The sequence below is a fragment of the Carcharhinus amblyrhynchos genome, chromosome 8, assembly GCF_965287045.1.
Source record: "Carcharhinus amblyrhynchos chromosome 8, sCarAmb.v2.hapA, whole genome shotgun sequence".
In the NCBI taxonomy this organism is placed as follows: domain Eukaryota; kingdom Metazoa; phylum Chordata; class Chondrichthyes; order Carcharhiniformes; family Carcharhinidae; genus Carcharhinus; species Carcharhinus amblyrhynchos.
This window is the reverse complement of record NC_137331.1, coordinates 34,617,342-34,630,732: the sequence shown is the minus strand read 5'-3', so window position 1 is coordinate 34,630,732 and position 13,391 is coordinate 34,617,342. Positions and strand designations below refer to the sequence as shown.

The following is a 13,391-nucleotide window of genomic DNA, read 5'->3' as shown; positions in this document are numbered from 1 at the left end:
GCCGATGTATTTATTCAGCTTTGTAAACCCATGATGCATATTTAGCTCGTAACCTGGGGCATGGCAGCGACACAGTCTGCATTGGCACAGGAAACTCATCCAGCAACACAACTCAGCTGTGTAGCAGCAGCTGTACCAGCTTATGGGGAACCGATACACAGGCTCCATTATACCACAGAGCCAAGCAACTTCCCATACACAGAATTAACTTATCCCTTTATCCTTGCCCTTTTGTAACTTCTCCCAGAATCGTTCAGTCTTTGTTCCAATGTTCTCCCCTCAAGATTGTTGTCAAGCCACAAAGGCAATAACAAATAATCTCGCGCTCAAATTATGCGTCAGCTTGAGAGCGAGCCAAAGAGAGGGAGACAGAGAGACAGAGACAGAGCAACAAGCGAGCGAACGTTACTCTTAACCTGATGGGTTTTCATCAAGTTCGAAAACCTTTTTCTCTTTGTCAAGGGGATTTTAGTAGTCCAATTGGGGAAAACAATATTGGAGTGGCGTGGTGGAACCAATGGTTAGCAGGGTCCTGGGTTCAATTCCCGACTTGCACCATTGTCTGTGTAGAAATTGCACGTTCTCCCCATGTCTATGTGGGTTTCCTCCCACAGTCCAAAGATGTGTAGGTTAGGCAGATTGGCCATGCTAAACTGCCCCATATAGTCCAAAAGATGTGCAGGTTAGGTGGATTGGCCATACCAAATTGCCCCTTAGTATCCAAAGATGTGTAGGTTAGATGGATTGGCCATGCTAAATTTCCAGCTGGTGTCCAAATGTGTGTAGGTTAGGTTTATTGGCCATGCTAAATTTCCCCTGGAGACCAAACTGGATAGGTTAGGTGGATTGGCCATGCTAAATTGCCCCATAGCCTCCAAAGATGTGCAGGTTAGGTGGAGTGGCTATGGCAAACTGTCCCTTAGTGTCCAAAAGATGGAGGTGGCATAGGGATAGGAGAACATGAGCAGTGAAAGCTAAGAGGGCTTAATAGCTTCCAAATCAACCCAAACCTTCCTGCCTCCACATTCCCCCATTCCCGTGGCCACCAGGCCCAACTCTAAGCTGTCCCCACCGCCTCAGCACAAAACTTGGAATGTAACGGGGCTTTTTGAAGCAAGGCAGGTCTGCCGAGTCTGGAAAATTCCCATCTTGCGGCCAATCACCTCAATGGTGAAAGTCCAGCCCTATGTAACCTGTAACTCAGACCAAACCATTCCAGGAGGTTCCTATCACATCTGGTTACTCCTTCTAGTTTTTGCACATGGCTGAGGTGTTTTAAGAGCCAGAGTTAAACCAGCCCATGCAATTAGTAGAATTGAGTCTTTATTTTGTCTGCTGTTGGTGACAAGTTTGAAGCAGTGGTTCCCAGCCTGGAGAGAGGGGTGCTGGTAGGGACGGGAGTGAAGGTTCTCACACACAAACTTAATTGAGATTCAAAACCTCATTTCCTTTCCCAGTTCACAAAGCAAACTTTAACAGATCTCTCCACCAATTCCCAGAGGCAGTGAAAATTACACTCGCTATCAACACCTTGGTCCGTTCAATTTCTCACATCTCAACAATAAATTGTTGAGATTCTTAAATTTCCAGCACAAACTCCAGCACTTAGTCTCCATTACGCTCACTTAAAGCAAATAGCTCACTATTTAAACTCTTTAATCCAGAGGAATCCTCTTAGAATCCCTGCAGGGCAGTAGGTGGCTGTTCAGCCCTTTGTATCTGCACTGATTCTCTAAGAGCATCTTCTTTAATCACTATCACCCCTCACATTTACCTTGGCTGATCCATCTAACATACACGTCTTGGGACACTAAGGGGCAGTTTAGCATGGCCAGATGACTTAACCTGTGAATTTTTGGAGTGTGGGGGGAAACCAGAGTTCCCAGAGGAAAGGCATGGGGAGGATTTTCTTAATGAAGGAGGTACGGCCAATGGGTGCTCCTCCATTGGTGTCTTTTGACTGCCACCCTAGTGGTGCTACGTAGCCCCTGGTCTGGGGCTGGACAGGTTTTGAATTGCTGACTTTAGACACCAAAAGCCCATCAAGGAGGACAGAGAAGCACAAAAAGTGGTGCGTGAGCGGACTTGGCTGCCATTGGTGGTGGTGAAGGCGAACTCGTTGGGGTCCTTTAAGAGACTTCTGGATGAGTACGTGGGATTTAATGGGATTGAGGGTTATAGGTAGGCCTAGTAGATAGGGATATGATCAGCACAACTTGGGGGCCGAAGGGCCTGTGTTATAGTTTTTTATGTTCTAAAAATTCTTTCAACAGCAAGGGGGAAAGATGGGGAGGAGCAACCATGTTGATGGCATCTCCACTGCCAGGGAAGCAACGATGAAAGGATGGAGATGGTACTTGTAATGAAGGAGTAGAGATTGAAATGAATTGGCAAAAGTGATACGAGAAAAGGTTTTGAGGCAGCAACTGGTTGGGATGTGGAAAGCATAGTGTGAGAGGGTGATGGAGGCAATGAACGGAGAGGGAAGGAGCTGGATACTTAAATTGAAGAAACATGCAGCAAAGGTTGTGGAGAGAAGGCAGGGTAATAGTGGCAGGAGGTGAAACGGAGATTGGGAGAGCTCAGACAGATAGGATAGTGGGAATGGGCTGGATGTGAGCGTGGTACGAATGGGGAGGTAGGTGTTCGTAAGTAAGTGTGTGAATCAAGTTTCTGAGATTTGAGGTGAGCAGTGGGTGCCATTTGAACAGCAAGCAGTAGGGAGAGAGGGTTGCACGTGAGCTGGGTCTGCAAGGCAGCGAACATGCATGGTTTTTGAGATGTGGGGTAGGTCAGTTGTGTGAGCAAGTGTTTGGTTTTGAAAGACATACAGCAGAGGTTTTGTATGAGCTGTTTTTGAACATTGAGAATGGGTGGTGCATCATTCTCAGAGATACTGCATGGAGAAAGCCCCTATTCTGTCTCCCTGCATTAAAAATCAATTTAATATACGCTCCCCAGAAAAGGGGCATATCAGATATTAAACTGATAACAGATTTTTTAAACTCAAAAAATATCCTTTATTCATATATAATCCAAAAAAACAGAAAACATTTTCAAATCATTGCAGTTAAGAATGGTCATATTTGCATTTTCCCAAATTAAATTTACAGTGTTTGGTTCAAAAATGTTTCATATATTGCGGTATAATCCAGTTCTTTATCAAGCTGGATACTTTCACCACATTGCGTTGTGTAGTGCTTTTATACTGTTATACAGTCCAAGGGCTTTTACAGTTACTAGCCCATCAGTCTACATTGGCTGAAAGGCCTTACACGGTGGCCTTTCCCCATTATGCTTTTGTGACTGCCACCCCAAGCTTGAGAGCATCCCTCAGCACGTAATCTTGGACCTTGGGCTGTGCCAGTCTTCAACACTTGGTGGAGAATCAGCAAGTTTCAGGCAGACGAAAGAGCCTACTTCACCAAGTTGATGACCCTCCAGCAGCAGTTGATGTGTGCGTCCCTGGAAACAGCCCGTAGAGCACAGAGTTCTGCACCATCGAGTTGCTCGGAATGAAGCTCCACAAATACTACTGCATCTCACTCCAGAGCTTCTTTATAAAGGCACATTCCACAAGGAATGCTTCATTGCCTCAGCAGCCACTTCGAGGACAGCAAGCAGTGGCACTGAGACTTCAGGCGTGCGTGAAGGATCTGACAAGGAGCCGCCTCCTCACCAATAGCCAAGCTAGCTCTTGGTGCTTGTTTGAAAGTTCTGGTGATGAGGCATTCTGCCAGATGACACTGACAGTCTGCTCAGGGAACTGTCCAAGAGAATCCACCATCACCTTTTCCCCAAAAGCCTCGAGGACATTATGCGCTGACCACTGCTCGATCACCTTGTGGTCAAAGGTGTGTTTCTGAATAAATTTCCCTGCAAAGGACAGGTCCAACTACATGGAGTGTTCGCGGCAATGTGGCCAGGCCCATCCCCCGCAACAGGTAGAACCTCAAATAGTAGGCACTTGGTGTTAGCATACCGATGACCTACACACACAGCTTATTGTATACAAAAGATGGCCATCAGGATAAGGGCGGCATTAAGAACAATTTCCCCTTCCTTCTCTTGAGATTTTAAACTGTTTTTTTCTTGGTTTTAACAATCACGAAGTCACATATCCTCGAGAAACCTTTTAGTGAGCCAGTGCTAAAAGCTCAATGTAAATACTAGTCTCATTTTTTCCAAAGCCTTTTTTTGCCCAGGTTGTAAAAGTAGATTTTGGTTTGCTTTTATGTAAAAATAGGTCGCTCCCAAAGCAGAAACACTTTGGCTTCAAAAGGTACCACCCCCCAGCTGAGGCCAAGATGTTTCCATCATGGAATCGGTCCATAACTACTGCGGTTAAACTGGGCTTTCAAACATTCAATTTCTTTATGTTAGCTTGTGGCTTCGCTGAAGAACAGAATTGTGTGAAATAATTCTTTAAAAGAACTGGATTTGATTTACTCAATTGCCTGGCCTGCAAGTTCATATTAAATTATCTTTCGTTTCGGCTTCAGTTTGTCGGTATTTTAAGATCTGCAGTTGATCAAGCTCAGCCCTGGTACTCGTTAGTCTGCTGTTTTACTGTACTGTTTAAAAAACAAAGTAAAAGTTTATTTATTAGTGTCACAAGTAGGCTTACATTAACACTGAAATGAAGTTAGTGTGAACCTCGCCTAGTCACTACACTCCGGGAGAATTTAGCATGGCCAATGCACCCAACCAGCATGTCTTTCAGACTGTGGGAGGAATCTGGAGCATCCAGAGGAAACCCACGCAGACATGGGGAGAACGTACAAACTCAGCACAGGTAGCTGGGAATCGAACCCAGATCACTGGCGCTGTAAGGCAGCAGTGCTAACCACCAGTGGTAAAAAGGCATTATTCTTAAGTTAGATCCAGACCACGTGCTGGTTATTCTAAATTAGATAGTGAGCCTTTCCATGTTCTGATTGTTCGATTAATTGAGAGTATGTGGGCATCACTGGCAAGTCCAGCATTTACGGTCCATTTCTAGCTGCTGAGTGGCCATTTCAACTGAGTGTTAACAGTCAACCACATGTCAGCCAGATCAAGTAAGGATGACAGATGAATTTTTGTAACAAATTGTCACCATAACTGATGGAAAGTAAAATCCCATTGGCTCCAATCCCAGAGGATCTGCCCACAAGCTTGTTTTCAGCAGACACAAAAACAGAAAACGCTGGAAAATCTCCACAGTCCTGACAGCTTCTGTGGAGAGAGAATAGAGCCAACGTTGAAAGTCTAGATGACCCTTCGCCAGGGCTAAGAGCAAAGAGATTTATACTATTGGGGTAGTGGGACAGGTGTGGATTTGGACAAAGGGAATGTAAGAGAGGATACAGAACGCAGAGAAGGTGCTAAAACTGTCCATTTAGCGATCGATAGAATTTCTCTTCCTTGTGTTCAGAGGAGTTTTGTGATAGCTGAGAAGGCCCCATTCCCACACGAATGCATCTCTACACATCCTGATGTGCCACCAAACAAGATCCATGTCAAAAACAACTGCTTAGATCACCAAGTGAAAATACAGCAAGTGTGTTTAAAGTCTTTTTTCAATTTGTTCACATCTTGACGGTCTGGTCTTGTAAAAGGCTTTGCATTGAAAAATATTGGAGATTGGTCTGGCTAACCTACTTCTGCTTAGCATGCTGCCTTCTGACCTGGGCCATACGGTCCATGTTGTCAATGCAGTCAAACACGTGTTCAGTGCTTTTCTGTTGTGATGAGATCTTCAGTTGAATAACATGCTGCATTTATGATTAACACCCATTCCTTCTCGCAGTGTCATCAGCTTCTCCGCACATGGTTCTCTGCAGAATTTCCATGCCAGCTTCCCGCAGCCGAGCGAGCGATGCCTCATCACTGGGTTGGTTGGCCTCGCCCTGTTCCTCCCCATTCTCCGTGCCTTCTGCAGTCGCAGCTTGCTTGGACCCAGCATGGTGGAAACAGATCGGCAATCCCAAAGTTACCAGAATTTCGGCTCATCACGCCCATCGGTCTAAGGAATTTGCCATTGCGCCAGTGTGGTTGGATGATGACCTTAACGCAACTGGATACTTGTCAGCCCAGCTCACTGTACCCAATTACCAAAAAAAGTGAACTGAAATTTCCCTGCAGCTGTGGTGGGATTTGAACTTGCCTCTGAATTGTGAAGCGAGACCGCTGGATTATTAGGCCAATCACATAACTTTTAATGCCAGCGTAATCCTCACTTCAGGACCCAGCTTTGAATCAACTCCGTAGAGAGTGACCCAGGAAGTGATCCTTGCTTTTAGGAGTGGAAGAGGGCACTCCCCAGTTGGTTTTCAAACATCACCAAAAGATTCTGGATTCCACGTTGGGAAAACCAGAGACATCAAGATACAGGACCAAGAAATCCCAAAGGAATTCAGAAGAACATTAAGATATAGGAGCATAATTAGGCCATTCAGCCATCGGGCCTGTTCTGCTATTCAGACATGGCTGATATGTTTCTCAACCCCATTCTCCTGCCTTTCCCCGGTAACCTTTGGTCCCCTTACCAATCAAGAACCTATTTCTGCCTTAAATACACTCAATGACCTGGCCTCCACAACCTCCTGGCTGAAGAAAATCGTCCTCATCTCTGTTCTAAAGAGTCACCTCTTCATTCTGACGCTGTGCCCTCAGATTCTAGTCTCTCCTACTAAAGGAAACACCATCTTTAAGCAGGGTGTGGTGGGAATGTGGACTCACTACCATGGTTGGCAGTTGAGGTGAATAGTATTGATGCATTTAAGGGAAAGCAGGATAAGTACCTGAGGGAGAGGGGAAAAGGGGTTACACTGATGAGAAATAAATGAGAAAAGACGTGAGACGGCTTGAGTGGAGGAGGGCTGGTTGGGTCGAAGGGCATCATTCTATGCTGTATATCCTAAATGATCTGTGCTGAAATCAGTTGCTCCCAGCAGGATAGAAACTGTAGAATGATGCTATGGGCTTGGAAAAGCAAAGGTTAACCAGCATTGTGGCCCTGATGACTCTGGTCAAAAGTACATATTGGGCAAGGGTTAAATTACTTATGAACATACAAATTCGGAGCGGGAGTAGGCCCCTCGAGCCTGCTCCACCATTCAGGAAGGTCTGCGTTATAACCTCAAGCCCACCATACCCAATAACCTTTCACCCCATTGCTGATCAAGAATCTATCTAGCTCTACTTTCAAATGTAGAAAGACTCTACTTCCATTGTCTTTTGAGGAAAATTCCAAAGTTTCCATAGAACCATAGAATTCCCCACAGTGCAGAAGGAGGCCATTTGGCCTATCGAGACTGCACCGACCACAATCCCACCCAGGCTCCATCTCTGGAACCACTACCTGGGTAGTCCCCTTTACACTATCATGGCCAATCAACTTAACTCGTACATCTTTGAACTATGGGAGGAAACCAGAGCACCAGGAGGAAATCTACTCAGACATGGGGAGAAGGTGTAAACTCCACGCAGGCACAGCCACAGAAGGCTGGAATCAAACTTGGGCCCCTGGAGCTGTGAGGCAGCAATGCTAACCACTGTGCCACCGTGCCTAGCCCTTGGGAGAGAAAAAAAATTCTCATCTCTATCTTAAATGGGCGATCCCTTAACTCGAAAAAGTGATTCTCCTCCACCCACGTCTAGATTCTCCCACAAGAGTGACGACCTCCATGGTCAAATGGACCAAGACCAGCTGGCGAGGTTCACGGACAAAGAATAATGACTGGAAAGATGCCAGCCTCCATGCAAACCCAGCCAGATTCAATTGCTTCACAAGAGATGATTGATGGGTGGGGGAAGGGACAGTAAATAAAGCAGGTTCGGTACTATTGAAGTAGCAAACAGAATACATCTTTAAATTAATAATTCAATGACGGTGCTTTCAGATGCTTTTGTCTGTGACGGGTTGACACAGAGCAAACCTTGACAGACATGGCAGCAGAAGGGGAGATTCTGTGTCTGCCTCTGTCGACATTTAGTTATGTGGTTGACAGATTGAAAGCTGAGCATTTGTGTGATCTAATGCTTTACATAACCATCCCCGTGTTCCAAAGAGTTTTAAGCATTTTATGAAGTCAAGTCACTGTTATAATACAGGAAAAACAGCAGCCAGTTTGCACACAGCAAGCTGCCATAAACTGTAATGTCAAATACGACTGGATAATCTGTGATGCTGATTCAGGGATAAAATACCAGCTAGGACATGCCAGGTGGGGTACTGGAATATCAGCCGCGATGTTTGTTCTCAAGTAGAGGAGTGGGATTTGGATTCAGATCCTTCAGACACAGAGGCGTGGGCTATTATCACACACTCGATGTTTCCCTTTCCCATTCTTCAGATCGCTGCTGTATGCAATTGCCTCATTCCCTACCCAATGTTGTGCTTACACAGGCTATTTTCAAGTGTACAGTGAAAGTGCCCAGCATTTCCTATTTCCCTGATAGAGCCATGGTGTGGAGATGCCGGCATTGGACCGGGGTGGGCACAGTAAGAAGGTTAAAGTCCAATCACAAGCTTTTGGAGTGGAGCTCCATTCACCTGATGAAGGGGCAGCACCCTGAAAGCTCATGATACCAAATAAACCTGTTGAACTTTAACCTGGTGTTGGGAGACTTCTTACTGTGCCCAACAAGCAGTCAACAAATTTTTCACTTCTGAGCATCGCGAGAGAACATCACTGGGCTCGGAACCTCGGTTTGCGAATCCTTGGACAGGATTCCCTGGCTCCCCACCCATAACTCCCCAACACTGTTTTAAGGAGTGAAGACCCAACATCGGCTGGTAGTGGGATCTCCCAGTCCCACCACTGGGCTTTGCCATTGTAAGCACCCTCCACTACTGGGGAACCCGTGGCAGACATCACCATCGGCAGGGCCGGAGGTTTCTCTCTCCACATCCCCCCCCCCAAGACTGTGAGAGGAAACGCACACAGACATAGGGAGAACGTACAAACTCCAAACAGACTGTTCCCTCAGACAGGAATCGGGTCCCTGGGGCTGTGAGGCATCAGTGCTCAGCACTGTGCCACCCCTTGTCGATACTGGAAGCTTCCATGGCTGAGATATAGATTTTTGTCTCTCAGGGCTATGGAGCAAAGGTAGGTAAATAGGGTTCAGCTGCAAATTAGCCATGATCTAACTGAATGGCAAGAAGGTTTGGTGGGCTGAATGGCCATCTCCAGTTCCTAATAGTCCCAGGACATGTCTCTGTTCTACTTGGAATAAACTATTGGCCTTCAGTCTCCACATCACAACCCCATATTTCTCTATCATCTGAGAAACACGACACAGGAATGTAGAAAGTAGGAGCAGGAGTAGGCCATTCAGCCCTTCAAGCCTACTCTGCTATTCATTATAACTATGGCTGATCATCCAACTCTACTGACTGACTCTGCCTTCTAGCCGCCTCCCCCAGGGATATTCTTTGATCCCCTTCACCCCTAGAGTTATTTCTCATGTTTTGGCCTCAGCTACCTTGTGTGTTAGCGAATTCCACAGACTGACCACTCTTTGGATCAAGAAATTTCTCCTCATCCCGGCCCTAAAATATTCACCCCATATCCTTAGAAACATTACGAAGCCTGAGGAAACACTAATTGCATCTACTGTGGGAAAACAAACTTCAAAGTTATACTGAAATAATTCAGCATTTCCCTACAATAAAAGCAGAAACAAGAATTTTACCAAAATTGGCAATCTGATTCATTTTCACACCCCAAATAGTGAAAGCGCCTCCATAAAGGAAATTAATTCAGGAGTTTGAATTACCGTTTTATAATTTATATTAAAATTACTATGTGTAAAAAAAAAGGTCTCCAACCTTCTCCACGTGCAACAATTTGTGCGCATTTATCCATATATCAAAAGCTATTCTGTTAAGCTAACTGAACCTTCAGCATGATAAAGGCAAAAATACTGCAGATGCTGGAATCTGAAATGAACAGAAAAATGCTGGAAAATCTCAGCAGGTCTGACAGAATCTGAGGAGAGAATAGAGCCAATGTTTCGAATCTGGATGACCCTTTGTCAAAATTCATTAGACCTTTCATTCAGCTTTGATTAATGGTCATTCCTTGCTTGGCAAAGCAGCCAGCATAATCAAGGAAGAGAGAATGTCCATAGTTCATGGGGTCCATATTCTTTCTTCTGGAAGAAGATACAAAAGTTTGAGGTCAGCCGACTCAAGAACAGCTTCTTCCCTACCTCCATCAGACTTTTGAATGAACCTACCTTGCATTAAGTTGCTCTTTCTCTCCACCCTAGCTATGACTGTAACACTACATTCTGCACACACTCATTTCCTTCTCTATGAACAGTATGCTTTGTCTGTATAGCACGCAAGAAACAATACTTTTCACTGTACACTAATACGTGAGACAATAATAAATTAAGTCAAATCCAGACTCAAAACATTGGCTCTATTCTCTCTCCACAAATGCTGTCAGACCTGAGATTTTCCGGCATTTTTCTGTTTTTGAACATTCGTTATGGCTTAGGCGTTATTCAGGAGAAAATTAATGGATTATAAAGTTGCAACCATTTAACGCAGCAATATAACCTGTCTAGAGGAAACAAATGCAAGAATTGCATTGCCCTATCCAATCCTGTCTCCCACCAACACATCAAACTGAATGGGGCAGTTTCAGGAGAGGAGTCCACCATGCTCTCATGCAAACAAAACAGGGCAACCACTACCTTAATTGCACCATAAACCCATGAATGTTCACCAGCCTAATCCCCCGTAATAACCAGCTTCTTCAGAAAAAAGGGAGTAAAACTCCCCAAATAGAAATTGTGCGCTTCCATATTTAACATAAGATGCAGAACTGAACAGGGTCTACTTGATTGGCAGAACAGGCTCAAGGGACTGAATGGCCTCCTCCTGCTTGTCAGAGCAGATTTATTTTCAAAATTACAAACTGAAACTAAAGCTTTCAAAATACCTGTCTTGCTGCCTGCAGTATCGACAACTAGATTTTGACAGCATTTTTTCCATTTCTTATGGTCAGAAATAATATTTATCATGCAAAACTTCCAGAGGCAAAGCAGCAAGACAGTCAATTGCATTTATGCAGTTCGAGCATCGTCTGCCTCCAGCCTGATGTTATTTACAACTCTGGTTGATAATACATGCAGTGAAACAACTTCAGTACATTTGACAAATGTGCTGACATTAAGATTTACCTAGAGGAGTTAATGCTAATTATTCACACTGAAAAATAGCACTGATGCAAGCACTGAAAAAGACTTGAGGCGCTTTACAGATAGGTGCATGGAAAACAGATGCTGAACTGTGAAAGAAATCAGGTGAGGCCAACATCTTGGTGGATTTTGAGGGCGTTTTTAAAAGGGAAGTGTGAGACAGACGAAGAAAAGCACAGGGAAAGGCCCTTCAGCCCTCCAAGCCTGCGCCGATCATGATGCCTAAAAAAAGCCTTCTGCCCTTAATCAGGCCACATCCCTCTATTCCCTCCCTGTTCATGTACCCATCCAGATGCCTCTTAAATGTTGCTAACATGCCTACTTCCACCACCTCCTCTGGCAGCATGTTCCAGGCACCCACTCCTCTCTGAAAAATAAGACACCTTTTGGGAAGAATTCCAGAGCAGGACCTCTGTGATTGGATTAGGTGCCAGACATGGGGCAAAGAGATGGGGATGAATTAGGGAACTTGCAATTATGGAGCAGCTTTCAAAACTGCACACTGTCCCAACGAAACTGTCAAAAAGCAGCAACCAATTTGTGCACAGCATGATCCCAGCACCGCTATGTCCCAAACAGCAATGATCATTCATTTTACATTATGAGGGATAAATATTAGCTCGGGCAAAGTCCCCTTTTTCTTGGAATAACGTGTCCTTTTGGCAGGGCAGACATCCCTGATCATGCAGTTTTCTCTCTCTCTCTCTATACTGGGCTGAAGTGCCAGCCTAGCTTTGCGCACTCAAGTCTATGGGATTGGATATGAACAACTGAAAGCCAGAACTAGCCGGATACTGCTCCAACAGACTGGAACGAGCCATGGATGGAACTGGAAACAGGGACAAGAACTTCCAACTTGAAGCACTGACAGCCAGTGAGCCAATTCAGGTCAATGGGGGCTTGATGAGCGAGTGCAGTAGGGCACTGGAGAGGATACAGCGGGAACGGCTTTGGCAAAATAGGAGTTTGCACATTAGCAACATTTAAGAGGCATCTGGATGGGAACATGAATATAGAGAGATATGGTCTGATTAAGGGCAGAAGGCTTTTGTTTTGAGATGATTGGTCAGTAAGTGAATTGTGGCACAGTGGTTAGCACTGCTGCCTCACAGCGCCAGGGATCTAGGTTCAATCCCGGTCTTGGATCACTGTGTGGAGTCTGCACGTTCTCCCTGTGTCTGCATGGGTTTCCACTGGGTGCTCCGGTTTCCCCCCCACAGTCCAAAGATGGATGGATTAGGTTTATTGGCCACGCTAAATTGCCCCTTAGTGTCAATGGGATTAGCAGGGTAAATTCAAGGAGCAAAAACAGGGATAGAGCCTGGGTGGGATTGTCGTTGGTGCAGGCTTGATGGGCCAAATGGCCTCCTTCTGCACTGATGGGATTCTATGATTCTATTCAAGTGTAGTAACTGAAGATATTGGGACTTGGGTAATGGCAGATGATGCTACAGGAAGTGCATTTCCCTGTCCAGTTCTGCTGCACCTTACCATATCATTAAACTCAAAAGGAGTAGTTCCAGGAACTGAGCAGTCCAAATTGCCTTGCAACCAAAATAGGGCAACTTCCAACCTGATGGCACCATAAGCCCAAAACAACCATTCATTTTCACGAACCTAGTACCCCATAGTAATCAGCTACAGGAATGGAAGGAAATGCACTTTGTGAAGAAGAGGGTGTTGCATTTGATAGACAGCTTAGGATCAAAAAAGATACCAGAGTTGCAAGAAATTTGGACCCAGAGGCTGCCCTGAAAGGTGGAGACTTGTGCATTTACAGTTTTTTTAGTTCAGGCTATGATTCAGTTGGTATCGTTCTCACCCGAGTCACGAGATTCCTGCTTCAAGTCCTACCCCAGGGCTTTAGCACATAATCAAGGCAGACCCACCTGCGTGGCACTGAGGAAAAGCTGCAGTGTAGGAGGTGTCACCTTCCAGTCGAGAATTTTACTCGAGGCCCCCAATCTGCCTGCTTGGTTGGATCACTACTTCAAAAGGAAGAGCAGTGAAGTCATCCACAGTCTCCTGGCTGATAATATTTATCCCTCAACCAACAGAGTTTCCAGTCATTATCGCACTGCAGTTTGTGGGATTTCGCTGGCTGCCGCCCTCCCTACATCACAACAGTGGCTACACCTCAAAAGTACTTCATTGGTTTTGAAGCACTTTGACACACCTCATAGCTGTGA

At 45.2% G+C, this 13,391-nt stretch overlaps 1 protein-coding gene and 1 pseudogene across 1 annotated transcript in view; both read right to left on the bottom strand.

Moving 5' to 3' along the window:
• bmp6 (bone morphogenetic protein 6) overlaps positions 1-13,391 on the bottom strand; it is a 114,859-nt gene that overhangs the window by 66,747 nt on the left and 34,721 nt on the right. The gene's annotated exons all lie outside the window — the stretch shown is intronic.
• Positions 2,859-3,017, bottom strand: LOC145347156 (U2 spliceosomal RNA; annotated as a pseudogene).